The sequence below is a fragment of the Stenella coeruleoalba genome (assembly GCF_951394435.1).
Source record: "Stenella coeruleoalba genome assembly, chromosome: 1".
Taxonomy (NCBI): domain Eukaryota; kingdom Metazoa; phylum Chordata; class Mammalia; order Artiodactyla; family Delphinidae; genus Stenella; species Stenella coeruleoalba.
The window spans coordinates 41,902,178-41,930,166 of NC_137169.1; the positions used below are offsets into that span (position 1 = coordinate 41,902,178).

At 38.6% G+C, this 27,989-nt stretch overlaps 1 protein-coding gene across 1 annotated transcript in view; it reads right to left on the reverse strand.

Annotated features, from left to right (window-relative positions):
• FAF1 (Fas associated factor 1) overlaps positions 1–27,989 on the reverse strand; it is a 495,949-nt gene that overhangs the window by 411,760 nt on the left and 56,200 nt on the right. The gene's annotated exons all lie outside the window — the stretch shown is intronic.

A 27,989-nucleotide genomic window follows, 5' to 3' on the forward strand; every position in this document is an offset into this window, starting at 1 on the left:
TTTTGACAAAATTCAACACCCATTTATGATAAAAACCCTGCAGAAAGTAGGCATAGAAGGAACTTGCCTCAACATAAGAAAGGCCATATATGACAAACCCACAGCCAACATCGTTCTCAATGGTGAAAAACTGAAAGCATTTCCACTAAGATCAGGAACAAGACAAGGTTGCCCACTCTCACCACTCTTATTCAACATAGTTTTGGAAGTTTTAGCCACAGCAATCAGAGAAGGAAAGGAAATACAAGGAATCCAAATTGGAAAGGAAGAAGTAAAGCTGTCACCGTGTGCAGATGACATGATACTATACATAGAGAATCCTAAAGATGCTACCAGAAAACTACTAGAGCTAATCAATGAATTTGGTAAAGTAGCAGGATACAAAATTAATGCACAGAAATCTCTGGCATTCCTATACACTCATGATGAAAAATATGAAAGTGAAATCAAGAAAACACTCCCATTTATCATTGCAACAAAAAGAATAAAATATCTAGGAATAAACCTACCTAAGGAGACAAAAGACCTGTATGCAGAAAATTATAAGACAGTGATGAAAGAAACTGAAGATGATACAAATAGATGGAGAGATATACCATGTTCCTGGATTGGAAGAATCAACATTGTGAAAATGACTCTACTACCAAAAGCAATCTACAGATTCAATGCAATCCCCATCAAACTACCACTGGTATTTTTCACAGAACTAGAACAAAAAATTTCACAATTTGTATGGTAACACAAAAGACCCCGAAGAGCCAAAGCAATCTTGAGAACGAAAAACTGAGCTGGAGGAATCAGGCTCCCTGAATTCAGACTATACTACAAAGCTACAGTAATCAAGACAGTATGGTACTGGCACAAAAACAGAAGGATAGATCAATGGAACAGGATAGAAACCCCAAAGATAAACCCACACACATATGGTCATCTTATCTTTGATAAAGGAGGCAGGAATGTACAGTGGAGAAAGGACAGCCTCTTCAATAAGTGGTGCTGGGAAAACTGGACAGGTACATGTAAAGGTATGAGATTAGATCACTCCCTAACACCATACACAAAAATAAGCTCAAAATCGATTAAAGACCTAAATGTAAGGCCAGAAACTATCAAACTCTTAGAGGAAAACATAGGCAGAACACTCTATGACATAAATAACAGCAAGATCCTTTTTGACCCATGTCCTAGAGTAATGGAAATAAAAACAAAAAGAAACAAATTGGACCTAATGAAACTTCAGAGCTTTTGCACAGCAAAGGAAACCATAAACAAGACCAAAAGACAACGCTCAGAATGGGAGAAAATATTTGCAAATGAAGCAACTGACAAAGGATTAATCTCCCAAATTTATAAGCAGTTCATGCAGCTCAATAACAAAAAAACAAACAACCCAATCCAAAAATGGGCAGAGGCCCTAAATAGACATTTCTCCAAAGAAGATATACAGACTACCAACAAACACATGAAAGAATGCTCAACATCATTAATCATTAGAGGAATGCAAATCAAAACTACAATGAGGGGCTTCCCTGGTGGCGCAGTGGTTGAGAGTCCTCCTGCCGATGCAGGGGACACGGGTTCATGCCCCGGTCCTGGAAGATCCCACATGCCGCAGAGCGGCTGGGCCTGTGAGCCATGGCCGCTGAGCCTGCACGTCCAGATCCTGTGCTCCACAACAGGAGAGGCCACAACAGTGAGAGGCCCACGTACCGCAAAAAACAAAAAACAAAAAACTACAATGAGATATCATCTCACACCAGTCAGAATGGCCACCATCAAAAGATCTACAAACAATAAATGCTGGAGAGGGTGTGGAGAAAAGGGAACACTCTTGCACTGCTGGTGGGAATGTGAATTGGTACAGCCACTATGGAGAACAGTATGGAGGTTCCTTAAACAACTACAAAGAGAACTACCATATGACCCAGCAATCCCACTACTGGGCATATACCCTGAGAAAACCATAATTCAAAAAGAGTCATGTACCAAAATATTCATTGCAGCTCTATTTACAATAGCCGGGAGATGGAAACAACCTAAGTGTCCATCATCAGATGAATGGATAAAGAAGATGTGGCACATATATACAATTGAGAATTACTCATCCATAAAAAGAATCGAAATTGAGCTATTTGTAATGAGGTGGATGGACCCAGAGTCTGTCATACAGAGTGAAGTAAGTCAGAAAGAGAAAGACAAATACCGTATGCTAACACATATATATGGAATTTAAGGGAAAAAATGTCATGAAGAACCTAGGGGTAAGACAGGAATAAAGACACAGACCTACTAGAGAATGGACTTGAGGATATGGGGAGGGGGAAGGGTAAGCTGTGACAAAGCGAGAGAGTGGCATGGACATATATACACTACCAAATGTAAAATAGATAGCTAGTGGGAAGCAGCCGCATGGCATGGGGAGATGGCTCGGTTCTTTGTGACCGCCTGGAGGGGTGGGATGAGGAGGGTGGGAGGGAGGAGATGCAGGAGGGAGGAGATGTGGGGACGTATGTATATGTATAGCTGATTCACTTTGTTGTGAAGCGGAAACTGGCACACCATTGTGGAGCAATTATACTCCAATAAAGGTGTAAAAGAAAAAAAAATGGATTAACAACCTAAATATAAGACCCCAAATCATAAAACTCTTAGAAAAAAATATAAGAATACAGCTTTATGACCCTGGATTTGGTAATGGGTTCTTAGATATGACATAAAAAGCATGAGCAACAAAATTAAAAATGCCTATAACTAGGGCTTCCCTGGTGGCGCAGTGGTTGAGAGTCCACCTGCCAATGCAGGGGACATGGGTTCGTGCCCTGGTCTGGGAAGATCCCACATGCCGCGGAGCGGCTGGGTCCGTGAGCCATGGCCACTGAGCCTGCACGTCCGGAGCCTGTGCTCCGCAATGGGAGAGGCCACAACAGTGAGAGGCCCGTGTACTGCAAAAAAAAAAAAAAAAAAAAAGCATATAACTAGATTTCGTGAAAAATAAAAATATTTGTGTGGAAAAGAACACTATCAAGAAAATGAAAAGGCAATGTACATAATGGGAGAAAATATTTGCAAATCACATGTCTAATAAGGGTCTAGTACCCAGATTATACAAGGAACTCTTACAACACAACAACAAAAAGAAAGACAACCCAGTTAAAAATAGACAAAGGGTTTGAATAGGTATTTCTCCAAAGATATAAAAATGGCCAACAAGCACATGAAAAGATGCTCGATATCACCAATCATTAAGGAAATGCAAGTCAAAACCGCAATGAAATACCACTTTATCACACTCACCACAGTGGTTGTATTTTTTTAATGGAAAAGAATACACGTTGGCAAGGAGTTGGAGAAATTGGAACTCTTGTACACTGCACGTGGAAAGGTAAAATGATTCAACTGCTGTGTAAAACAGTTTGGTAGTTCCTCAAAGAGTTAAACATAGTTACCATATGACCCAATTCTACTCCTACAGAGACAAGGGAATTGAAAACATCTATCAAAACAAAAACGTGTACATGAATGCTCATAGCAATATTATTCATAATAGCCAAAATATGGAGACAACCCATCTGTCCATCAATGGATGAATGGATAAATAATGTGCTATATACACACACACAAAAGTAATGAAGTACTGGTATATGCTACAACAACATGGATGACCCCAAAAACATACTAAGTGGAAAAAAACAGACACAAAAGGTCACATATTGTATGATTTCCATTTATATGAAATGTCTAGAAGGGGTAAATCCACAGAAACAGAAAGCACATTGGTGACTGCCAGGAGCTGGGAGGAAGGAAAACATGGAGAGTGACTGTGTAATAGATAGGCACAAGGTTTTCTTTCAGGGTAATGAAAATGTTTTGGAACTTGATAAAGGTGATGGTTGTATAACACTGTGAATTTACTAAATACCACTAAATTGTATGCTTTATTTATTTACTTATTTTATTTTTTGTTAGCCGTGACATGCAGCTTGCAGGATCTCCGTTCCCCGACCAGGGAACTCAACTCAGGCCATGGCAGTGAAAGCCCAGAATCCTAACCACTAGGCCACCAGGGAACCCCCAAATTGTACACTTTAAAACAGTAAATTTTATGTTAGGTGAATTTCACTTCAATTTTTAAAAAATATATTTCTTCAAAGTAAGGGGCTTATCTGGAGCGCAAAATAATATCCCTTGTTTTCAAAAACCAGTAGTCAATCTGGGAAAGCAAGGGCAGGATCAGACAGAAGGTGTGCAGGAAGAGGTGTAAGCAGGAAACTAGGGAAATGAGGAGTCCAGCGGAGGCAGATATCAGAAAATACCAGTCAAAAAAGTAAGTGTACTTTCTAATGGTTAATGGCTGATTATGAACGAGGGAGCTATACACTCATATGCAGTAGCCTAGAATTATAAAAAGAATCATACAGGGCTTCTCTGGTGGCACAGTGGTTGAGAATCCGCCTGCCAATGCAGGGGACATGGGTTCGAGCCCTGGTCCCGGAAGATCTCACATGCCACGGAGCAACTAAGCCCGTGTGCCACAACTACTGAGCCCGCACACCATAACTACTGAGTTTGCATGCCACAACTACCGAAGCCCACGCGCCTAGAGCCCATACTCCGCAACAAGAGAAGCCACCGCAATGAGAAGCCCGCGCACCACAATGAAGAGTAGCCCCCACTCGTCGCAGCTAGAGAAAGCCCGCAGCGCTGCAGCAAAGACCCAATGCAGCCAAAAATAAATAAAATAAATTTATTTTTTTAAAAAAGAATCATACAAAGGAAATATATTTAAGGAACTGATTGTCTTTGTGTCAGAGAAAGAAACTTTAGTTTGTAGTGCCTAGAGGGATATTCTAGGTCTTTCTCACCACAGAAATCTCAGGGGCAGGGAGGATGGGGGGAGGGCAGGGAGGGCAGACTGATCCAGAAAAACCCAACACATGCAACGATAAGTAATTTTTTTAAAAAGGGACGCTGCATCAATACAAAGATACTAACAGAACAAAAAGGATAACGGGGGCAGAAAAGGGCAGCAAAATATAGCAAGAGAAAAATAATGCTACGAAGCAGATAAAAAATTGTAACCAAACATCCTGCCATAAATGTAGCATATTTAATAAAGCAATGAACTCTATGAAGACCATAAGGACAGACACCAAAATTCAAGGAAGAGAGGATTTAAAAACAGAAAGAGATAAAGCACAAGGTAGCAAAATTGAGGAAAGAAATTGAGGGGAAATAAAAAAGACTAAAGGGGAGAAACAAACGGGAGAATAAACCTTGCAAAACACTGGAGGCACTCTGGAAGAATGAACAAAATGAAATTTAAATTAAAAGATAAAGTAAAAATGCTTGAAACAAAATGATACATTGGCAAAATTCTGCAGGTGTAATGGACACTCTACTGGTGAGGATTTGTAGCAATAGCCAAAATTCTCCATTTATAAGAGAAGTGTAAATTGATATAGCCCTGAAAAAGAAAAACTATCTGAAAATATCTATCAAAATTACAAATGTAAATAATCCTTTCACCCAGCAGTCCCACTTCTGGGAACTTATGCATTTGTACACTTGCAAAATGATAAATGTACAGAATTATTCATTGTAGCATTATTTATAATAAGAAAAATTGAAAATGATCTACCAGTGAGGCTTGCAGTTCCTCCAGCTCCCACCAGCTCTCATCCTTTAGCCTCGCTGAATCTCCAGCCATGGAAATGGCAAATAGTACCAGCTTCTTCTATTTATCACCCACATCATCAGGGTTAGAGGTGGTGTCAGACATAGACCTGGCTCCAATTTGTCCTCCTGAATTTAATCTTTTCTTCCTAGCTTCCTGTTCTACCGACCTATAATGACTTCACCACCATACACAGAGGCGGCAGCCTTCATTAAACTTCTTCACCAGCTTCCCTTTGTGATACCTGGTGACTTTTCCCTCTTCTTCTGACTTTCCCTATTTGGACCTTTACTTCTCCCCAGCTTTTCCACAACTCTTTAAAGGCTAATCCCTGTAATAAATCCTTTATTCCACACTAATAGTGATCCACCTTCCCTAATCTAACTCTTAACTGATGCAATGAACCAAAAGTGAAAAGACAGAAGAGTTTTATAGGTCTGTTTGCAGATCCTGTTTATGCCTCATTCAAAGTGTCTTTCCCTGGCTGTTGAACCCATTTCACTTGCTACAGGTATCAGCTGTCAAAGGCTCAAACTTGAACTCTTCCCTGGAGGAATATCCTTTGCTGATAGGAGCCATTGAGCAGAGATGCCTGAGAGGTTACATGCTCCTCCCCGGGAGTGGTCCCTGGCCAATTAATTACTGATGCAGAGGTAAAACAGTGCTGGCTCCTTGACCCTGGGTGATTCCATTCTGTAGTACAATTTTAGGTTCCAGAGCTCCCTATGTAAACAGACTGAAGACATACTTCTGAAACCGTATGTCTCCACCTAGTTTCTTCCTCTGCTCTTACTCCAACAGGTTTTTCTGAAGTCATTTCCTCAATAAATTACTTGCGCAAGAAGCCCTGTCTCAGACTTTGATTCTAAGAAATCTAACCTGAGACAGTTCTCCACACTTGAACATATAAGAAAGACTGAATCAATCCATTGTGAATGCTATCAACTGTCTGTAACTATTCCTATTTCCCCAAACTTTGACAATATTAGAATTTTATTACAATTACCAATTTTTGTTAGTTACAGTGGTTTCTGATACATTAAAATTGTTTTAACTAGCAATTAATCGAGTATCAGAATTCCTACTGATTATTATTTCACAATAGAAATATTTACTCCCAGTGAAATATTCCAAATTGTGGTATATACATACAATGGAATATGATTCAGCCCTAAAAAGGAATGAAATTCTAATACATGTTACAACACAGATGAGTGTGGAAAACGTTATGCAAAGTAAAATAAGCCAAACACAAAAGGACAAATACTGTCTGACTCCACTTATATGAGGTACCCAGAACAGGCAAATTCACAGAGCCAAAAAATAGACTAGAGATTACCAGGAGCTAGGCATAAAGGTACAGGAAAAGTATTTTTTGTTTGTTTTTTTGCGGTACGCAGGCCTCTCACCGTTGTGGCCTCTCCCGTTGCCGAGCACAGGCTCCGGACGCGCAGGCTCAGCGGCCATGGCTCATGGGCCCAGCCGCTCCGCGGCATGTGGGATCTCCCCGTACCGGGGCACGAACCCGTGTCCCCTGCATCGGCAGGTGGACTCTCAACCACTGCGCCACCAGGGAAGCCCGAGGAAGTTATTTTTTAATGGGTACAGCACTTCTGTTTGGGATAATGAAAAGTTCTGGAATGAAAGAGTGGTGACGGTTGACACTGTGAATGTACCAAATGCCCCGTAATTGTACACTCAAAATTGGTTTAAATGGTAAATTTTACGTTATGTATATTATACCACAATTTTTTAAAAAAGAAAAAGAAAAAAGAAGTCCTTTCCCCACTGAATCACCTTGGCACCTTTGTAACAAGTCAATTAATTACATATGTGTGAATCTATTTTTGGCCTCTACTCTGTTCCATTAATGTATATGTCTAACCTTCTGCCAATATTCTATATAAGAATACTATATTAAATCTTGAAAAGAAACAGTGTAAGTAATTGAACTTTGTTGTTTTCCAAAACTGTTTTGACTAATTTAAGTCTTTTCTTCTCCATAAAAATTTAGGATCATTATGTCAATTTACACTTAAAAAAGCCAGCTAGGATTTGAATTGGGATTGCAGTAACCCTATAAACAATTTGGGAAGAACTGATATCTTAACAATATTGAGACTTCTGATGAATAAAAACCTGTCCCATTTAATTTACGTTTTATTTTTTCAGAAATGTTTATCTTGCACGTTTTATTGAATTTATCCATAAATGCTGCTTCTCTTTTTTTAATTCTTCTGTAAATGGTATTTCTAAATTTCTATTCTAAATGGCTGGTATACAGAAATACAACTCATTCTTGTATAGTGCCTTTGTATATTGATTTGTTACTTCAAGCAGGTTTTATGTAGATTCCTTATGATTTTAGTACCCTGTCATATAAGAATCAAGATACTTTTTTCTTCCTCATTTTCAATTTTCAAATTGAAGTCTTTCATTTCTTTGTGTTATCGCATTGGTGGTTTCTGATACACTGAAACTGTTTTAACTAGCAATTATTTAATCATGTGTCAGAATTCCTACTGATTATTATTTCACAGTAGAAATATTCACTCCCAGGGAAATATCCCAAAAAGTGTATATACATACAATGGAATATGATTCAGCCCTAAAAAAGAATAATATTCTAATACATGCTACAACATGTATATGAATTCAGATATAATTAGCAATATTGTTCTGTGTTTTTAAAGCCCTATATAAACCTTCTCAATCTGAATCCATTCTTTCATTACAACGGTACTTTTTCAGATATGGATACATTTTGAATATGTAGATCTAGTTCATTTAAACTACAGTAGAGTATTATATTGTATGAGTATCCCACAGTTTATTTTAGTTTTCATAGTAAAGATTGCTTGCAGTAGCAAAAACGGAGACCAGCTGCAGTAAACATCCTTGTTTATGTCCTCTTGTGCACATGTATAAGAGTTTTTCTTGAGCAGACATCTAAAAGTGAATTTAATGGGTTGTAAAATATATACACCTTCAATTTTTCCTGGTTTACCAGATTTTTCTTCCAAATCCTCATATTAATATATATGTGTACCAGATTTCAATGAGAAAGTATCTTTATTTGCTCAGCATGGTGCCTAGCACATAGATGTTTACTAACTTCTTACTAAATAAATGAATAAATTAATGAAGAGAAAAAATTTTGACTACTTTATGGCTACATGTGATTTCACCTTGTTGGTTCCATGTATCTTTTCATTACATGTACTGTATTGTCATTATATCTATACCATTACATTAGGTCTGATTTGACACAATGAGGTCTATTTCAGAAGATATATGTATAGCCTCCTAGAATGGAAATAAAAATAGACAAATGGAACCTAGTTAAACTTAAAAGCTTTTGCACAGCAAAGGGAACCATACACAATATGAAAAGGCAACCTACAGACTGAGAGAAAACATTTGCAAATGATGCTACTGAGAAGGGACTAATTTCCAAAATACACAGCTCATACACTTGATATCAAAAAAACAAACCACCCAATCAACAAATGGGTAGAAGACCTAAATAGACATTTCTCCAAAGAAGGCATATAGGTGGCCAACAGGCACAGGAAAAGATGCTCAATATCACTACTTATTAGAGAAATGTGAATCAAAACTACAATGAGGTATTAACTCACACTGGTCAGAATGGCCATCATTAAAAAGTCTACAAATAATAAATGCTGGAAAGGGTATGGAGAACAAGGAACCCTCCTACACTGTTGGTGGGAATGTAAATTGGTGAAGCCACTATGGAAAACATCATGGAGATCCTTAAAAAACTAAAAATAGAGTTACCATATAATCCTGCAATCCCACTCCTGGACATATATCCAGAAAAAACAAAACCTCTAATTTAAAAAAATACACGCACCCCTGGTGGCACAGTGGTTAAGAATCCGCCTGCCAATGCAGGGGACATGGGTTTGAGCCCTGGTCTGGGACGATCCCACGTGCCACGGAGCAACTAAGCCCATGCTCCACAACTACTGAGCCTGCACCCTAGAGACTGTGAGCCACAACTACTGAGCCCACGTGCCGCAACTGCTGAAGCCCATGTGCCTAGAGCCCATGCTCCGCAACAAGAGAAACCACCGCAATGAGAAGCCCGCGCACCACAATGAAGAGTAGCCCCGCTCGCCGCAACCAGAGAAAGCCCGCACGCGGCAACAAAGACAGAACACAGCCAAAAATAAATAAATTTTTTTAAAAACACTTAAAAAAAAATACATGCACCCCAATGTTCATAGCGGCCAAAAAGTTCCTTCAGTTTTTAAGTAAAAATAAAATACACACTTTTCATTTTCACCAAGAACTTTACTGAACAACGTATTCACCCTTTTGTTCCACTACCTTCTGCCATTTTTCAGACAACTTCATAATTCCATCTTCCCAAAACTTTTTATCTTTCTGAGCAAAGAACTGTTCCAGGTGCCTTTTACAGTCTTCCAGGGAACTGAAATTTTTTCCATTAAGAGAATTTTGTAAACACCAAAATCATTGGAAATCCGAAGGTGCAATGTCTTGTGAATACGGCGTATAAGTCACAATTTCCCAGCCAAGTTGTAATAGTATTTTCCTGGTCATCAAAGAAACATGAGGTCTTGCATTATCCTGATGGAAGAATGTTTCTGTTGACTAATTCTGGATGCTTTTTGCCCAGCGCTGCCTTCAGTTGGTCTAATTGTGAGCAGTCCTTGTTGGAATGAATCGTTTGGTTTTCCAGAGGGAGCTCGTAATAGAGGACTCCCTTCCAATCCCACCATATACACAGCATCATCTTCTCTGGATGAAGATCGGCTTTTATTGTGGTTCCTGGTGGTTCATTTCGCTTGCCCCACGGTCTCTTCCATTCCACATAATTGTACAATATCCACTTTTCATTGCCCGTCACAATTTGTTTTAAAAACGGAATGTTTTCATTACGTTTAAATAGAGAATCGCATGCGGAAATATGGTCAAGAAGGTTTTTTCGTTTAACTTATGTGGAACCCAAACAACAAAGCGATTAATATAACCAAGCTGGTGCAAATGATTTTCGGCGCTTGATTTGGATATTCTGAGTATGTCAGCTATCTCCCACATGGTATAACACTGATTGTTCTCAATTACTGTTTTCATTTGATCGCTATCAACTTCAGCTGGTCTACCTGACCGTGGAGTGTCATCCAGCGATAAATCTCCAGCACGAAACTTTGCAAACCACTTTTGACACATTCGATTAGTCACAGCATCTTCTCCATACACTGCATAAATCTTTTTTTACGTTTCAGTTGCGTTTTTACTTTTCTTGAAATAATAAAGCGTAATATGCCGAAAATGTTGTTTTCTTCCATCTTCAGTATTAAAATGGCTACACAAAAATTCACTAATTTTGATGTTTTTTTTTTTAAGGCACACTGATACGACAGCTGTCACAGTACAATCTAACAAAATTGTTTCGAATGAAGTTAAACAACTAAGCGCTACTAGAGCCATCTTACAGAAAATATGAACGAACTTTTTGGCCAACCCTTCCTTGCAGCAAAAGATAAAACCTTGAACAGACTGAAGACATAAAATCTGTCATGGCCTCCAAGTGAGCTCTTACAAATCACTGGCTTCAGAACTGCAAATAGCTGAGATCACAGGCAGTAGTTTCCAGCTAGCCCTATAATCACTTATTTCCTGAAAGCAAAGACCTTTCTTCTCTAACCCAGTCAAAGGTTTCATTAGCATCTAATTCCCTTCCTGATTAAAATGCCTAGAGGTCTACTATTTTTGTTTTTTACCGAACTCTGACTGATACAAAATGGTTTTCCTTTTCATATGGCCTCCATTGACCTATAATTGTATTAAAAACAAAACAGGTTAGGCATAGTAGTAATATGCAGTCTTTCAGACTCCAGTTTTGATAAAACCATGTCCCCACTTTAAGTATCACTACCACTATCTCTTTTCCTCTCAAAGATGAGTGTTTTCATTTTGTTTGATTTTATTTTTTAACAAAAAAGAATGCCCCAATCACTGCCCTGAAAAAGCTCCATGTCTAGAAGGGTAAATAAACATGTAAACAAACAATACTATATGAGGATATGTGCTATAACAGCATGTAAAATGTACAAAAGGATTAAAAGGAAAAACGAAATGACTCAGAGAAAATTAAGGAATGCATTCCAGCAAAAGAAGTGCTTGAGCAGGCTTCTGAAAGATGAAATGGGAGTTTAACAGGCAGATAAAAGGTGGAGAACATTCCATACAGAGAAAACATCATGGTCAAAGACATGCATGCATGAAATTATGGTTATGTTTTAGAAGAAAATGTAGGTCAAAATCAAGAACACCTAGCAACCAGATCTTGATTTCCAATACCATTCTCCAATGGGGGTTCCTTGGAGAAATGGCTGATTCTAGAACTGGGCAGACAATATACAAGATGAACCTGGAACACCTTGTAGTGCCAGAAAGGAAGTAAGTGCTCGAATACAAGACACACACACACACACAAACACACACACACACAACAGGAATATATCAAAGGGATACAACAGCTAACTGAAAGAGCCCCCCAGAGTCAAAGCTGGAACAGCTGAGCAACAAAATACATAAAGCAGTACTGGATTATAACCGAAAGTATACATGTATATATGTATAAAATACAATATGTGTGTATATATACACACACACAGAAATAAACAAACAAGAGACAAATCTCCCATGTAGAATTGCAAATAATTCATGTAAATAGATAGCCTTCACAAAAGTGGAATATAATTCCCCACTCACTAAGTGTGAGATGCACACAGTGACTTCCTTTCAAACAGTACAATATATGGAGTGGGGGAATAACTTTACAGTGGAGAAACTTAATAAACATTATCTCAACCAGGGGATGAAGGTCAGTATCAACAATGCTAAGCCATATAATGATATGATGTGATGTGATGAAAATGGTAATTTACCTCCAGGGTCCACCTCCCAAAAAATCATAACGCCAGTCTAATCATGAGAAAAACATCAGACATACCCCAACTGAAGAACATTCTACAAAATATCTGACAATGACTCTTGCAAAGTGTCAAAGGAATGTCTGAGAAACTACCACAGCAAGCAGAGGCTAAGGAGACACGACAACAGCTAAATGTGGTATGCTGGATAGAGTCCTGGAACAGAAAAGAATATCAGGTAAAAGCATTATATATTACATATAATGCAAAATATCCAGGTACTAAATGTTCCACTAGTTACACTGTTCCCTCTTTATACTGACATGTAACAATTTGGCTTTAAAAGTACCCTCCTGGCCTGGAAAAAATGCATCCTCATTCCAATTAGCTGTTTTCTCCCTTCAGTTTACTGCTGACTAACAAAAATGGCTGTGTTCTTTAAGACAAAATGAATTTTATCAAGTATGAAAGCTATTTTGATGAGTTACAGGTGTTGTTTATTAATAGGCAACGCTATCTGCTTCCCTAAGAAGTACTCAGGGAACTAAATTAAGCTGTTACCCAAAAGCCCATTAAACCAATAAAACCCTAGGATTCTAGCAAGAGAACTCATAGCGTTTTGAAGCAAACATAGAGGTGTCTGCTCTAGTTGGTTTCTTCTCATTTCATCCTAAGATCTAGAGATAAGATATAAAAGTTAACTATCAGAACTCAGCAATCAACACTCAAGTAACAATAATTCTCAAATGAGGGAAATGAGGAGAATGGAGAACACTCAAAATTGATTTGTTACTCACAGCATAAGATTCTTACTCATTAGGAGCTAACTAACAATAAGTTATTTATTATAAGCCAAGTAATTTACATTATTGTTTGATCCCCTCAATAACCCTAACATGCTAAATATTCTGTCCACTAATATCCTTAATGATAAAAACCTAAGTTATTTACTATGAGCCACACAATTTACATTATCTCATTTAATACTCTCAACAACCCTATGAGGTAGATACTACTGCTCGGCCCATTTAAGCAATGAGAAACAAAAGTTTCAAGGACGTTAAGTAACTTGCCCAGGATCACACTGCTAATAAATGAAATTAGAATTCAAAAGCCAGTACCTCAGTACTCTTTCCACACTACAACACAGCATCTCTCAAGTAGTTTTTGCTAAATGAAAACATAAAGAGATTAATGTAATTCACCTGTGACTAAGGTTGACCCTTAAACAATACAGGTTTGAACTGCACAGGTCTACTTACACATGGATTTTTTTCAATAGTAAATACTACACTTTCCAAGAAGGCGGAGAAGTAGGAGGATGTGGAGTTCATCTCTCCCCACAAACACATCAAGAATACATCTACAGGATTGGTTCAAGATGGCAGAGTACAAGGACGTGCTCTCACTCCCTCTTGCGAGAGCACCGGAATCACAACTAAATGCTGAACAATCATCGACATGAAGACACTGGAACTCACCAAAAAACATACCCCACATCCAAAGACAAAGGAGAAGCCACAGTGAGATGGTAGGAGGGGCGTAACCACAATAAAATCAAATCCCATAACTGCAGGGTGGGTGACTCACAAACTGAAGAAGACTTATACCACAGAAGCCCACCCACTGGAATGAAGGTTCTGAGCCCCACGTCAGGCTTCCCAACCTAGGGGTCCAGCAACAAGAGGAGGTATTCCTAGAGAATCAGACTTTGAAGACTAGCAGCATTTGATTACAGGACTTGGACAGGACCGGGGGAAACAGAGACTCCACTCGTGGAGGGCACACAGAAAGTACTGTGCACATAGGGACCCAGGTGAAGGAACAGTGACCCCAGGGAAGACTGAACTAGACCTACCTGCTAGTATTGGAGGGTCTCCTGCAGAGGCGGGGGGGTGGCTGTGTCTCACCGTGAGGACAAAGACACTGGCAGCACAAGTTCTGGAAAGTACTCCTTGGCATGAGCCCTCCAAGAGTTCACCATTAGTCCCAACAAAGAGCCCAGGTAAGCTCCAGTGCTGGGTCACCTCAGGCCAAACAACCAACAAGGAGGAAACCCAGCCCCACGCATCAGCAAACAAGTGGATTGAAGTTCTACTGAGCTCTGCCCATCAGACCAACAGCCACCTCTACCCACCCACCACTACCCACCCACCAGTCCCTCCCATCAGAAAAGTTGCACAACCCCCTTAGATAGCCTAATCCACCAGAGGGCAGACAGCATTAGCAAGAAGAACTACAATCCTGCAGCCTGTGGAACAAAAAACACATTCACAGAAAGACAGACAAGATGAAAACGCAGAGACCTATGTACCAGATGAAGGAACAAGATAAAACACTAGAAAAACAACTAAATGGAGATAGGCAAACTTCCAGAAAAAGATTTCAGTATGATGATAGTGAAGATGATTCAGGACCTCAAAAACAGAATGGAGGCAAAGACTGAGAAGTCGCAAAAATTTTTAACAAAGACCTAGAAGAATTAAAGAAAAAACACCTAGAAGAATTAAAGAACAAACAAACAGAGATGAACATTACAATAACTGAAATGAAAAATACACTAGAAGGAATCAATGGCAGAATAACTGAGGCAGAAGAACGGATAACTGACCTGGAAGACAGAATGGTGGAATTCACTGCCGTGGAACAGAATAAAGAAAAAAGAAATGAAGACAGCCTACGAGACTTCTGGGAGAACATTAAACGCACCAACATTCACATTATAGGGGTCCCAGAAGGAGAAGAGAGAAAGGACCCAAGAAAATAAGTGAAGAGATTATAGTCGAAAAGTTCCCTAACATGGTAAAGGAAATAGCCACCCAAGACCAGGAAGCACAGAGAGTCCCATACAGGATAAACTCAAGGAGAAACATGCTGAAAAACATAGTAATCAAACTGACAAAAATTAAAGAAAAATCATTAAAGGGAACAAGGGAAAAATGACAAATAACATACAAGGGAACTCCCATAAGGTTAACAGCTGATTTCTCAGCAGAAACTCTACAAGCCAGAAGGGAGAGGCACGATATATTTAAAGTGATGAAAGGGAAGAACCTACAACCAAGATTACTCTACCCGGGAAGGATCTCATTCAGATTCGATGGAGAAATCAAAAACTTTACAGACAAACAAAAGCTAAGAGAATTCAGCACCACCAAACCAGCTCTACAACGAATGCTAAAGGAACTTCCCTAAGTGGGAAACACAAGAGAAGAAAAGGACCTACAAAAACAAACCCAGGGCTTCCCTGGTGGCGCAGTGGCTGAGAGTCCGCCTGCCGATGCAGGGGACACGGGTTCATGCCCCGGTCCGGGAGGATCCCACATGCCGCAGAGCGGCTGGGCCCATGAACCGTGGCCGCTGGGCCTGTGCATCCGGGGCCTGTGCTCCGCAACAGGAGAGGCCGCAACAGTGAGAGGCCCGCATACCGCAAAAAAAAAAAAAAAAACAATTAAGAAAATGGTAAAAGGAACATACATATCTATAATTACCTTAAATGTGAATGGATTAAATGCTCCAACCAAAAGATACAGGCTCACTGAATGGATACAAAAACAAGACCCACATATATGCTGTCTACAAGAGACCCACTTCAGACCTAGGGGCACATACAGACTGAAAGTGAGGGGATGGAAAAAGATATTCCATGTAAATGGAAATCAAAAGAAAGGTGGAGTAGCAATACTCATATCAGATAAAATAGACTTTAAAATAAAGAATGTTACAAGAGACAAGGAAGGACACTACATAATGATCAAGGGATCAATCCAAGAAGAAGATAAAACAATTATAAATATATATGCACCCAACATAGAAGTACCTCAATACATGAGGCAAATGCTAAGGGCTCTAAAAGAGGAAATCGACAGTGAAACAACAATAGTTGGGGACTTAAACACCTCACTTACACCAATGGACAGATCGCCCAGACAGAAAATTAACAAGGAAACACAAGCTTTAAATGACACAACAGACCAGATAGATTTAATTGATATTTATAGGATATTCCATCCAAAAACAGCAGATTACACTTTCTTCTCGAGTGCACACGGAACATTCTCCGGGATAGATCACATCTTGGGTCACAAATCAAGCCTCGGTAAATTTAAGAAAACTGAAGTCATATCAAGCATCTTTTTCAACCACAACACAAAGAGATTAGAAATAAATTACAAGGAAAAGTAAAAAACACAAACACATGGAGGCTAAACATAACATTACTAAATAACCAAGAGATTGCTGAACAAATCAAACAGGAAATCAAAAGATACCTAGAGACAAATCACAATGACAACACAACGACCCAAAACCTATGGGATGCAGCAAAAGCAGTTCTAAGAGGGAAGTTTATAGAGATACAATCCTACCTCAGGAAACAAGGTAAACCTCAAATAAACAATTTAACCTTACACCTAAAGGAACTAGAGAAAGAACAAACAAAACCCAAAGTTGGTAGAAGGAAAGAAATCATAAAGATCAGAGAAGAAATAAATGAAATAGAAACAAAGAAAACAATAGCAAAGATCAATCACCTAAAAGCTGGTTCCTTGAGAAGATAAACAAAACTGGAAAACCTTTAGCCAGACTCATCAGGAAAAATAGGGAGAGGACTCAAATCGATAAAATTAGAAATGAAAAAGAAGTTACAACGGACACCACAGAAATACAAAGCATCATAAGAGACTACTACAAGCAACTCTATGCCAATAAAATGGACAACCTGGAAGAAATGGACAAATTCTTAGAAAGGCATAACCTTCCAAGACTGAACCAGGAAGAAATAGAATATGTAAACTGACCAATGACAAGTAATGAAATTGACAGTGATTAAAAATCTTCCCACAAACAAAAGTCCAGGACCAGATGGCTTCACAGGTGAATTCTATCAAACATTTAGAGAAGAGCTAACACCCATCCTTCTCAAACTCTTGCAAAAAAATTGCAGAGGAAGGAACACTCCCAAGCTCATTCTATGAGGCCACTATCACCCTGACACCAAAACCAGACAAAGATACTACAGAAAAAGAAAATTACAGACCAATATCACTCATAAATATAGATGCAAAAATCCTCAACAAAATACTAGCAGAATCCAACAACACATTAAAACGATCATACACCATGATCAAGTGCGATTCATCCCAGGGATGCAATGATTATTTAATATATGCAAATCAATCAATGTGATACACCATATTAACAAACTGAAGAATAAAAAACATATGGTCATCTGAATAGATGCATACAAAGCTTCTGACAAAATTCAAAACCATTTATGATAAAAACTCTCCAGAAAGTGGGCACAGAAGGAACCTACCTCAACATAATAAAGGCCATATACAACAAACCCACAGCAAACATCATTCTCAATGGTGAAAAACTGAAAGCATTCCGCTAAGATCAGGAACAAGACAAGGATGTCCACTCTCATCACTATTATTCAACATAGTTTTGGAAGTCCTAGCCACGGCAATCAGAGAAGAAAAAGAAATAAGAGGAATACAAATTGGAAAAGAAGTAAAACTGTCACTGTTTGCAGATGACATCATACTATCCATAGAGAATTCTAAAGATGCCACCAGAAAACTGCTAGACTTAATCAATGAATTTGGTAAAGTTGCAGGATACAACATTAATGCACAGAAATCTCTTGCATTCCTATACACTAATGATGAAAACTCTGAAAGAGAAATTAAGGAAACACTCCCATTTACCACTGCAACAAAAGGATAAAATACCTAGGAATAAACCTACCTAAAGAGACAAAAGACCTGCACTCAGAAAACTATAAAACACCGATGAAAGAAATCAAAGATGACATAAACAGACAGAGAAATATACCATTTTCTTGGATTGGAAGAATCAATATTTTGAAAATGACTATACTACCCAAAGCCATCTACAGATTCAATGCAATCCCTATCAAATTACCAATGGCATTTTTTACAGAACTAGAACAAAAAACCTTAAAAATTGTATGGAGACACAAAAGACCCCAAATAGCCAAAGTTGTCTTGAGGGAAAAAAAAGGAGCTGGAGGAATCAGGTTCCTGGACTTCAGACTACACTACAAAGCTACAGTAATCAAGACAATATGGTACTGGCACAATAACAGAAATATAGATCAATGGGAAAGGATAGAAAGCCCAGAGTTAAACCCACACACCTATGGTCAACTAATCTATGACAAAGGAGGCAAGGATATACAATGGAGAAAAGACACTCTCTTTAATAAGTGGTGCTGGGAAAACTGGACAGCTGCGTGTAAAAGAATGAAATTAGAACACTCCCTAACACCATACACAAAAATAAACTAAAAATGGATTAGAGACATAAATGTAAGACCGGGCACTATAAAAGTCTTAGAGGAAGAACACTCTTTGACATAAATCACAGCAAGATCTTTTTTGATCCATCTCCTAGAGTAACGGAAATAAAAACAAAAATAAACAAATGGGACCTAATGAAACTTAAAAGCTTTTGCACAGCACAAGAAACCATAAACAAGACAAAAAGACAACCCTCAGAGTAGGAGAAAATATTTGCAAACGAATCATCAGACAAAGGATTAATCTCCAAAATACATAAACAGGTCATGCAGCTCAATGTTAAAAAAACAAACAACCCAATCCAAAAATGGGCAGAAAACCTAAATAGACATTTCTCCAAAGAAGACATGCAGATGGCCAAGAAGCACATGAAAAGCTGCTCAACATCACTAATTATTAGAGAAATGCAAATCAAAAGTACAATGAGGTATCACCTCACACCAGTTAGAATGCACATCATCAGAAAATCTACAAACAACAAATGCTGGAGAGGGTGTGGAGAAAAGGGCACCCTATAGTACTGTTGGTGGGAATATAAATTGATACAGCCACCATGGAGAACAGTATGGAGGTTCCTTAAAAAACTAAAAATAGAATTACCATATGATCCAGCAATCCCACTACTGGGCATATACCCAGAGAAAACCATAATTCAAAAAGACACATGCACCCCAATGTTCATTGCAGCACTATTTACAATAGCCAGGTCATGGAAGCAACCTAAATGCCCATTACTAGATGAACGGATAAATAAGATATGGTACATATATACAGTGGAATATTAGTCAGCCGTAAAAAGGAACGAAACTGGGTCATTTGTAGAGACGTGGATAGATCTAGAGACTCTCATACACAGTAAAGTAAGTCAGAAAGAGAAAAACAAATATTGTATATTAACGCATATATGTGGAACCTAGAAAAATGGTACAGATGAACCAGTCTGCAGGGCAGATATTGAGACCCAGATGCAGAGAACAAACGTATGGACCCCAAGGGGGAAAGTGGCGGGGGGTGGTGTGATGTTATGAACTGGCAGATAGGGATTGATATTTATACACTAATTATGTATAAAATGGATAATTAATAAGAACCTACTGTATAAAAAATAAATAAAATTTTAAAAAAAAAAGAATACATCTACAAATGGGAAACTTCTCACTGCGCACCTGCTGAACATTAGCAGAGGACCCCAGACACCTAAAACAACAAGCAAGATCCCCATGTAACCAGGTAGGATGAAAGAAAGAATTAGGGAAAAAGAAGAGGAGACAAAGCAGGATGGAACCTGCGCCCCTGGAGGAAAGCTAAAGGTGAGGAGAGGTTCCCGCATCTGGGAAAGCCCACTCACCAGCGGGGACATCAGCTGGGACAGAAGGGTAGCTTCGGGGGTTGGCAGGAGAGCCCAGCAACCAGTCTGTGGCAGGCAGGCAGGACAGAGTGAGACGAACAAAGATGGTGCATGCCACAGCCCTGTGTTCCCCAGCCTGAGACAGGTGTCCGCTGGTGTGCACAGGGCTGGGTGCTGGAACACGGGGTTTGGAGAGTAGAGTGGGGGAGGGGACTGCTGTTGGCTGCGAGGAGACAGCCTGAGAGGACAAAAGTCAGGAGCTCCGCAACCAGGAATGCTTGTGGAGGAAGCCTGGACTGCCACAGAGGCGAAGTGCCACACTGAGTGATGCGCAAAGGGCAGGGCCGCCGATGCAGCCTCTCCCGTCACAGACCGGCCGCTACCTCCATGGGTACTAGGGAGGGCTCCCGCCAGAGCCGGCTCTCACACCCCTGCCACTGCCTCCTCCGCCCCCTCCCTCCACCTAGGCAATCCACTCGCCCCAATAGTTGCCTGACAGGCTCACGTGTTCCAAATATTTGAAGAGATTATAGTTGAAACCTTCCTTAATATGGGAAAGGAAACAGTCACCCCAGTCTAGGAAGCGGAGAGAGTCCCATACAGGATAAATCCAAGGAAGAACACACAAGACACATATTAATCAAACAAACATTAAATACAAAGAAAAAACATTAAAAGCAGCAAGGGAAAAGCAACAAATAACATACAAGGGAATCCCCATAAAGTTATCAGCTGATTTTTCAGCAGATACTCTACAGGCCAGAAGGGAGTGGCATGAAATATTTAAAGTGATGAAAGGGAAAAAACTACAACCAAGAATACTCTACCCAGCAAGGCTCTCATTCAGATTCGATGGTGAAATCAAAAGGTTTACAGACAAGCAAAAGCTAAGAGAATTCAGCACCACCCAAACAGCTTTACAACAAATGCTAAAGGAACTTCTTTAGATGGAGCGGCAGTTGGGGGGTGGGGGAGGCACAACTATAAACAAGAAAAATCACAAATGGGAAAGCTCACTGGTAAAGCCAAACATACACTAAAACCAGGAAATCATACATACACAAATATGACATCAAATCCAGCAACTGTGAGGAGAGTATAAATGCAGGAAATGGGAATTGCATTTGAAATTAAGAGACCAGCAACTTAAAACAACCCTGTATATATACAGATTGCTTTATCAAAGCCTCATGGGAAATGCAAACCAAAAAACTACAATGGATACATACACAAAAAAGAAAAAGCAACCCCGAAACAACACTAAAGATGGTCATCAAACCACAAGAGAACAGAACAAAAGAGGAAGGGAAGAAAAAAGACCTACAAAAACAACCCAAAACAATTAAGAAAATGGCAATAAGAACATACACATCAATAATTACCTTAAATGTAAATGGATTAACTGCTCCAACCAAAAGACAAAGGCTGGTTGAACGGATACAAAAACAAGACCCATATATATGCTGTCTATAAGAGACCCATTTCAGACCTAGGGACACATACAGAATGAAAGTGAGGGAACAGAAAAATATATTCCATTTAAACAGAAGTCAAAAGAAAGCTGGAGTAGCAATACTCTATATATGTAGCCAACATAGGAGCACTTCAAAATATAAGGCAAATCCTAAGAGCCATAGAAGGGGAAATCGAAGGTAACATAGTAATAGTGGGGGACTTTAACACCCCACATACACCAATGGACAGATCATCCAGACAGAAAATAAATAAGGAAACACAAGCCTTAAATGGCACAATAGACCAGATATATTTAATGGATATTTATAGGACATTCCACCCAAAAGCAGAATACGCTTTCTTCTGAAGAGCACACGGAACATTTTCCAGGATAGATCACATCTTGGGTCACAAATCAAGCCTCAGAAAATTAAGAAAATTGAAATCATATCAAGCTTCTTTTCTGACCATGCTATGAGATTAGAAATCAATCACAGGAAGGAAACTGTAAAGAACACAAACATATGGAGGCTAAATAATATGTTACTAAATAACCAATGGATCACTAAAGAAATCAAAAAATGCCTAGAGACAAATGACAATGAAAACACGATGATCCAAACCCTATGGGATGCAGCAAAAGCAGTTCTAAGACGGAACTTTATAGCAATACAGTCTTACCTCAAAACACAAGAAAATTCTCAAATAAACAACTTAACCTTACACCTAAAGCAACTAGAGAAAGAACAAACAAAACCCAAAGTTAGTAGGAAAAAGGAAATCATAAAGATCAGAGCAGAAATAAATGAAATAGAGATGAAGAAAACAATAGCAAAGATCGATGAAACTAAAAGCTGGTTCTTTGAGAAAATAAACAAAATTGATAAACCTTTAGCCAGACTCATCAAGAAAAAGAAGGAGAGGACTCAAATCAATAAAATTAGAAATGAAAAAGGAGAAGTTACAATGGACACCGTAGAAATACAAAGCATCATAGGAGACTACTACAAGGAACTATATGCCAATAAAATGGACAAGCTGGAAGCAATGGACAAATTCTTAGAAAGGTACAACCTTCCACGATTGAACCAGGAAGAAATAGAAAATATGAATAGACCAATCACAAGTAATGAAACTGAAACTGTAATTTAAAATTTTCCAACAAACAGAAGTCCAGGGCCAAATGGCTTCAAAGGTGAATTCTATGAAACATTTAGAGAAGAGTTAACACTTACACTTCTCAAAGTCTTCCAAAAAATTGCAGAGGAAGGAACATTCCAAAGCTTATTTTATGAGGCCACCATCACCCTGATACCAAAACCAGACAAAGATACCACAAAAGTAAAAAAAAGAAAATTACAGGCCAATATCACTGATGAACACAGAGACAAGAATCCTCAACAACATACTAGCAAACAGAATCAAACAACATATTCAAAGAATCATACACCATGATCAAGTGGGATTTATCCAAGAGAAGCAAAGATTTTTCAACATCCATCAATCAATCAGTGTGATACACCACATCTTGAAGAATAAAAACCATATGATCATCTCAATAGATGTAGAAAAACCTTTGGACAGAATTCAACACTCATTTATGATAAAAACTCTCCAGAAAGTGGGCATAGAGGGAATCTACCTCAACATAATAAAGGCCATATACAACAAACCTACAGCAAACATCATTCTCAATGGTGAAAAACTGAAAGCATTTTCTCGAAGTTCAGGAACAAGACCAGGATGTCCACTCTTGCCACTATTATTTAACACAGGTTTGGAAGTCCCAGCCATGGCAATTACAGAAGAAGAAATAAAAGGAATCCAAATGGAAAAGAAGTAACACTGTCACTGTTTACAGATGACATGATACTATGTGTAGAAAATCCTAAAGATGCTACCAGAAAACTACTACAGCTCATCAATGAATCTGGTAAATTTGCAGGATACAAAATGAGTACACAAAAATCTCTTGCATTCCTATATACTATCAACGAAAGATCAGAAAGAGAAATCAAGAAAACAATCCCATTTACCATTGCAATAAAAAGAATAAAATGCCTAGGAATAAACCTACTTAAGGAGACAAAAGACCTATACTCAGAAAACTATAAAACACTGATGAAAGAAATCAAAATGACATAAACGGATGGAGAAATATACCATGTTCTTGGACTAGAAGAATCAGTATTTTGAAAATGACTATACTACCCAAAGCAATCTACAGATCAATGCAATCCCTATCAAATTACCAATGGCATTCTTCACAGAATTAGAACAAAAATTTTTATTATTTGTATGGCAACACAAAAGACCCCAAATAGCCAAAGCCATCTTGAGAAAGAAAAAGGGAGTTGGAGGAATTAGGCTTGCCAACTTCAGACTACACTACAAATGTACAGTCATCAAAACAGTATGGTACTGGCACAAAAAGAGAAATATAAATCAATGGAACAGGAGAGAAAGCCCAGAGATAAACCCATGCACCTATAGTTACCTAACCTATGACAAAGGAGGCAAGAATATACGATGGAGAAAAGACAGTCTCTTCAATAAGTGGTGCTGGGAAAAATGGACAGCTACATGTAAAAGAATGAAATTAGAACACTCCCTAACACCATACACAAAAATAAACCCAAAATGTATTAAAGACCTAAATGTAAGGCCTGATACTATAAAAGTCTTGGAGGAAAACATAGGCAGAACACTGACATAAATCGCAGCAATTTCTTTTTTGATCCACCTACTATAGTAATGAAAATAAAAACAAAAATCGACCAATGGGACCTAATTAAATTTAAAAGCTTTTGCTCAGTAAAGGAAACCATAAACAAAACGAAAAGACATAATGAGAGAAAATATTTGCAAACAAAGCAACAACCAACAAGGGATTAATCTCCAAAATTTACAAACAGCTCATGCAGCTCAATATCAAAATATAAACAAGCCAATCAAAAAATGGGCAGAAGATCTAAATAGACATTTCTCCAAAGAAGGCATATGGATGGCTAAAAAGCACATGCAAAGATGCTCAACATCACTAATCATTAGAGAAATGCAGTTGAAAACTACAATGATGTATCACTTCACACTGGTCAGAATGGCCATCATCAAAAAATCTATAAACAATAAACGCTGGAAAGAGTGTGGAGAAAAGGGAACCCTCCTACAATGTTGGCGGGAAAGTCAACTGGTACAGCCACTATTGAGAACAGTATGGAGGCTCTGTAAAAAAACTGAAAATAGAGCTAACATATGATCCAGCAATCCCACTCCTGGAAATATATCCAGAGAAAACCATAATTCAAAAAGATACATGCTCCCCAATGTTCACTGCAGCACTATTTACAATAGCCAAGACATGGAAGCAACCTAAATGTCCATGGATGGAGGAACGGATAAAGGGATAAATTGGTAGATTGGGATTGACATAAACACACAATTATATATAAAACAGATAACTAATAAGAACCTACTGTATAGCACAGTAAACTCTACTCAATACTCTGTAATGACCTATATGGGAAAAGAATCTAAAAAAGAGTGGATATATTATATGTATAACTGATTCACTTTGCTGTACACCTAAAACTAACACAACATTGTAAATCAACTATACTCCAATAAAAATTTTTTAAAAATAGAAAAACTAAAATTTTTTTTAAAAAGTAAATACTACAGTACAACATGATCCTGCGGTTGACTGAATGTATGGATGGGGAACCGCGGATGTGGAGGAAACTCGGATAAGGAGAAACGATGTTAATGGAGGGTCAACTATAAATCATACGTGGATTTTCGACTGCTTAGAGGATGTGCGCTTCTAACCCCTTCTTGTTCAAGGGTGAACTATAGTGACCTCAATTCAGGAGAAGCCTACTGGACTTGGTGAGTGCTCTGTAATGAAGAGGGAAGGGATACAAAGATGACTATGATATAGTCCCTGTACTGAGGAATTCACAATTGGTTACACATGTGAACCATTAGCTCTACAAACCAGAATGAAATGATTGCTATAATACAGGTTAAAAACTATACCTGACGGAAGAGGAAAGAAAAATTCACTCTAATTGGATGATGGGGAGGCTCCAAAGGGCAGAAAACATTTAAGCTTGATTATGAAGGATGACCAACGTTTCAACAATGGAAAAGGGGGAAACAGGTGGTTCAAAATGCTACAAGTGTATTTACATTGGGATGACAATCTTAAATGTCCTTAAGGCTAGATTAAATTTGTGGTTCTCAAAGGGCTATTCATAGACTAGAAGCATCACCTGAGAACTTGTTTGAAATCTAATTTCTCAGGCCCAACCCCATACTCCAGAATCATAAACTCTGGGGCTAGGGCCCAGCAATCTGTTTTAACAAACCCACAAATGATTCTGATTCATGCTCAAGTTTGAGAACTGCCTCAAATGCCTGAGGCAGCCAGGTGTAGTTAGTTAATAAGAAGTGGAAGAGATTATATGGAGAAACCTGCTTAGGAAATTCAAATTTCTAAAAACACTATGCCAATAACAACAACAAAAACATGGGTCCTGACACAGTTGAGAAAAACACACATCATTTTGTCTTCTCTATTATTCACGATAAAGTGAACATAAAATATAGTCTGGGTTAAACTTCAATTTTGGTCAAGACACAACTGCTGAAAACACACTCCTTTGTAGGTTGCTAACAGTAAGGAATGTTGCTGATTTCCACACAGTGGCCTCTAAGCAGAATGCTTTTCCGAAGAATAAAATGGACCTCAAGCAACAAATAGACCAACCAAGGAGGTGATATTCATGTCATGGATAATGAAGCAATTTTCTTTTCTGTCCAAAAAAAAGGAAAGGACTGTGTAAGAATGCCATGTTTCAACATACGAAGTGTTATAGACTGAATGTTTGCATACACCCAAACTTTGTATGTTAAAGCCCAAACTCTCACTATGGCTTTATTTCGAGTATGGTATTCCGAGTATGGAAGTAATCAGGGTTAAATGAGGTCTTAAGGGAGGACGTCCTGATTCCATCAGATTAGTGTCCTTATAAAAGGAGACACTAAAGAGTTCACTGGCTCATTCTCTGCACACATGCATGAAAGAAAGGCCATGTGAGCAAACAGCAAGATGGCAGCTGTCTGCAATCCAGGAAGAGAATCCTCATCAGAAACCCAACCAGCCAAACCTCAATCTTGGATTTCCAGCCTCCAGAATTGCAAGAAAATTAATTTCTGTTGTTTAAGCCACCCAAACGATGGTATTTTGTTATGGAAGCCCAGGCTGACTAATACATACTTAGGTACCAAGAAATAAATACCTAAAAATGTGGATGTGGCTTTGGAATTGGGTGATGGATGGAAGCTGAAAGAGTTTTGAGGTGCATGCTACAAAAAAGCTAGATTGCTGAGAAGGGGCTGTTGGTAGAAATATGGATGTTAATGGTGATTCTGGTGAGAATTCAGTAAGCAAAAAGGAGAGATGGAAAGAAAACCTCCATCTTCTTAGAGAATACATAAATAATTATGAACAGAATGTTGGTAATGGATGTTAAAGGCCATTCTGGTGAAGTCTCAGACAGAACTTAGGAATAGGTTATTAAAACTGGTGGAAAGGTAATCCTTATTACAAGTGGCAGAGAACTTGGCAGAACTGTGTTCTAGTGCTTTTTGGAAGACAGAACTTAGGAACAATGAAAATGGGTATTTAGCCAAGAAGATTTCTAGCCAGAGTACTAAAGGTGCAGCTTGGGTCCTCCTCAATACTTATAATAAAATGTGAGAAGAGAGAAATAAATTGAAGAAGGAATTATTAAGCAAAACGGGACCAAAACTTGAAGATTTGGAAAATTCTCCACCTATATATGTTGCAAAAAATGACAAAGCTTGCTCTAAAGAGAACAGTGAGGGTGTGGATGAACCAGCATTTGATAAGGAGATTAGTATGGGTGTGAACCACTAATTTAATCAAGAATTTAATCTGCCATTTCAGCAGAAGCCTGAATAGAAATGGGATTATACTGCTAGCTGGAACTAAAGAGAAACTAAAGACAGACACAGAGCTATCTGTCTGCAAAAACTTGATGTCCTTTAAGAAAAAGGAAGCATGACCCCCAGAAAGCAATTCAGAAATCTTCAGGGATGCAACTCCCATCACAGGTTCTGGAAGCAAGGCAGCGTCCACTTTCATCTACAAGCCAAAAAAAGAGAGCTCTTACCAGAAACCCTGTTGGCCAAACCTTGAGCTTGGACATCTAGCCTCCAAAACTGTG